The following is a 4,222-nucleotide window of genomic DNA, read 5'->3' as shown; positions in this document are numbered from 1 at the left end:
TTGCATTTTTATGTGTGTGTTGACCAAATTATAAATTGCTACAGATAAAAGCATACTTTTCTGGAAAGTTTCAGCTTTTCTAAGCTTAGAGGAACTCATGTATATTTATATGCAAAAATGATATAAAGTATGCATGTTTTAACATATCATATTTACTTAAAAGATATCTAGAAAAATTCAGTTTACAATGTTGTTACATACATATTTGAATTTGCAAGTGGAAAAAAACACAGGTCTCCGAAAATCAGGTTGAGATATATTTGCAATTCCTCACTAACTGAGTGACAGAGTTTGTGATTTTTAAATTAAATTGTTTATGTATTACTGTATTACATATTACCGTACTTTATACAATCTTAGCCATCAACGGCTTATATTAAAGATTAAATTAAGTTATATATCAGACCAAGAAAGTTAGAAAATTTCTTCTGTTCTGGTGTGGAAAGAAGAAAGACATTTTTAGCATAAAATTTACTATGCAGCACAAAATGGCCAGATGGTACGTGCAATACATTTGTTGAAGGGTTTCTAGGATTGCTCTGGCGAGCCTTCCACCTGTCTTCCATGTAGCCAGAATTACAGGCATGCGCTACCATGCCCGGCTGATTTTTTGATTTATTGTAGAAATGAGGTCTCACCAAGTTGCCTAGGCGGATCTAGAACCCACGGGCTCAGGCAATCCACACACCTCAGTCTCCCAAGGCATGGGATTACAGGCTGAGCCACCGAGCCCGGCTGATTTTATTCTTAATAATCACAAATATTTTGCATTGTCAAGCTTACAAAATTATTATATCTTTTGACACTTTCGGTGTTTTAGAATTTTACACACATAATCTATGTTTTTCTTCTTTTTGCAGTTGATTATTTTTCCAAGATCACAGAGCTAGTAAATACACATGTGATTCAGTTAAAACATAAGAACATTCAATACTGGGTGCATAGAAATGGGCAGCATTGAAATTACTACAAAAATAAAATTATCTTCCATTTTATGTGTCTGGCTGATGACCAAGTAAATATGAATTCATGCATTATTTTGTGAGGAAAATTAAAAGAAGAAATTTATGTGATTTTTTTTCATGGTGGCATCTGCTTGGGAAAGACTGCTTTTTTGATGAACAACTTTATCCTGCAGAAAGAAATTCTGGATGATAAGTGTGATATGGAGATCAATTTTACTTGTTATTTAAAGTCTGTATACTGAAATACTGAATCTATTCATGAACATTAAAAAAGTGAGATTTAGTATGAAACCTATGTCAATATATTTTATTATATTGATGCTTAGCTAGGATACTAATTCACAAGAAAAGGATTTTTAATTTTTCAACATCAGGCTATTATTTAAAGTCTGTTGTCTTTTTTGGTAAAAATACATTAAAAAAGGAGCCAGGGGAAAGAGTTATGTATATATATGGGCTTAAAGACTGTTCAGTGAACGCAATTGAATGCGTTACTTTGATTGGTACTGGTATTATCTGAAATTTTTTGAAAAATAATAAACTGGAATATGCAAATAAAATGCCAAGAAATTGGTGGAGACCCATATGCACCGAGTAGAATCTCCATTTCATCTGAGCACCCTTAGGCATTTTAGACATGTGCCAGAAATAAGTGCTTATCATGACATTCTCACTTTTTCTACTTCTAAAAATAATTTGTCGGAAAAGGAGAAAAATGAAGGTTAAGTGTACAGAGGGAGCTCACATAGTGGATTAGATCAAATCAGGCATAGGATGCAGTTTGTGAGGTACTTTGTATTAAAGCTCATTTAAAGTGCCATCAGTTACTTGAGGTTTCAGGACAAAGAAAACAGTCTGTATTCTGCATGAGCTACTGAGGGCCAGTACACAATGTGTTGTCAAATGTGAATGGAAAACTAAGGAAAGAGCACTTTTTCTCTTGTCTTTATCTTCTCTCTGGTTCTTAACCAAATGCAACAATTTGATTTATAGTCTTGCTTAGGGCACCTTCCATGGCAGTAGATCTTACTCATCTTCACAAGTGTCACTCTTTTAACAGTCATGATGTATGTAAAGGGACAAACAATTTCTCTAGCCATACAAGAGACAAGTAGGGTACCTGCTGGGACTGGGGACAGCCTTGTGACAGCTCACAATATAGTTACACTATTTTTTTTTTACTTAATTTTATTGTAAAGATGTTGGGTGCAAGTCAGGATTAGGTAAATGCTTGGTTTACAAGCAGGTGAAGTTTGGGCCTCCATATGGACCTCATCTTACAGGTTAAGGATCCAGTACCTTTAGTCAGGTTACATGCTGACCCTTGCCCTCATATTTACACTATTAAAGCCAAAAGAATATCTATTGGATACGTAGGTTACCTAAGGACTGGCCCTGGTTCATTCTTTAAAGGTCTAGTTTATTTTTTTTTTATTTTTTTTAATTTTGAAGATGTGGGGTGCAATTCAGGGTTAAGTATACCAATGTTCATTATGTAGCTACCTTTGTTGATTATGTGAGCTCCCTCCCCTGGCAGAATCCCACTACTGCCAATTCTGCACCACTATCCGCCACCCCCAGCAATTTCTCACTACTGACAATCCTTATCTTATAGTATTATGATAATTGTTCAAGGTCCACTTATGAATGAGAGCATGTGATACTTAGTTCTTTGTTTCTGTGATAGATCACTGAGTATTATAGACTCTAAGGCCATCCAAGTTGCTGTGAAGTTCATAATTTTGTCCATTTGTATGGCTGTGTAATATTCCAACATGTGTACGTACCACATTTTTTTATCCAGTCTTATTTCGATGGGCAGCATAGTTGGGTCCATGTCTTTGCTATTGTTACCAATGTTGCAATAAACATGTGTGTGCAGGTATCTTTTTCATAGAGTGACTTGAGTTCCTCTGGGTATATTCCCAGTAGGGGGATTGCAAGGTTGCATGGAAGGTCAATTTTTAGACCTTTTAGAAATCACCAATCTGTTTTCCACAGATGTTGTACTAGTTTACACTCCCACCAACAGTGTAGAAGTGTTCCCTTTTCCATGCATCCTCTCCAGGATCTGTTGTTTTTTAAGTTATTGATGATGGATATCCTGTTAGGTGTTTTAATTTGTATTTCTTTGATGACTAGTGAGGCTAAGTATTTTTGCATGACTGCTTATATGTCTTCTTTTGAGAAATATCTATTCATATCCTTTGCACACTTTGTAATGGGGTTGCTTGTTTTTTTTCTTTTTGGGACATTTGGGTTCATTGTAGATCCTAGAAGTTAGATCTTTGTCAGACATACAGTCAGCAAATGTTTTTCCCCAGTACGTGGACTGTCTCCCTGCTCTCTTGATGGTTTCTTTGACTTTGCAGAGGCTTGTAAGTTTCATGAGGTCCCACTTATCTATCTTATCTCTTATAGCATGGGCACTTGGGGTTTTGATCAGGAATTTGTTGGCTGTTCCAGGTTTCATAAGGGAGTCTCCTGCATTTTCTAAAGTTCTTATAGTTTGAGGTTTTATATTTAGGTCTTTGATTCATTTAGAGTTGACTTTTGTATATGGTGATAGGTAAGGGTCTTCTTTTAATTTTCTGCGTGTGGTCAGCCAGTGTTCCAAACACCATTTACTGAATAGGTTCTCCTCTCCCCAGTGGTTGGTGGTGGAAACTTTGTCGAAGATGAGTTCGTTGAGAAATTGAGATTTTGCTTCTGTAATCTCTATCCTGTTCCATTGTTCTATATGCCTGTTCTTGTACTAATACTAGGCTGTTTTGATTATTGTAGCTTTATAATAATTTTAAAGTTTGGGAATGTGATACCCCACTTTTTTTTTTTACTTAGGATTCTTTGGGCTATTTGTGGTCGCTTATGTTTTTATATGAATTCCTATATTGTCATTTCCAGTAATTTAATGGCTATAGCATTACATCTGTAGATTTCCTTTGGTAGGATGGACATCTTAACAATTTTGATTCTTCCAATTCATGAGCATGGAATATTTTTCAATTTGCTTGTGTCATCTTTGAGTAATGTTTTATAGTTTTTTATTGTAAAAGTCTTTCACACTCTGGTTAGGAGGATGCCAAGGTGTTTCATTTTTTGTGTGGCTATTGTGAATGGGATTGTTCCTTTCATTTGGGTTTCTGTTTGGTTATTGTTGGTGTATAGAAATGTGACTGACTTTTGCACATTTATTTTATTCCCTGAGACATTGCCAAAGTCCTTTATCAGTGCAAGGAGGTTTTTAACAGATTATC

This window comes from Carlito syrichta, unplaced genomic scaffold, assembly GCF_000164805.1.
Source record: "Carlito syrichta isolate Samal-C Ts95f unplaced genomic scaffold, Tarsius_syrichta-2.0.1 Scaffold139306, whole genome shotgun sequence".
In the NCBI taxonomy this organism is placed as follows: domain Eukaryota; kingdom Metazoa; phylum Chordata; class Mammalia; order Primates; family Tarsiidae; genus Carlito; species Carlito syrichta.
This window is presented reverse-complemented; position numbering follows the sequence as displayed.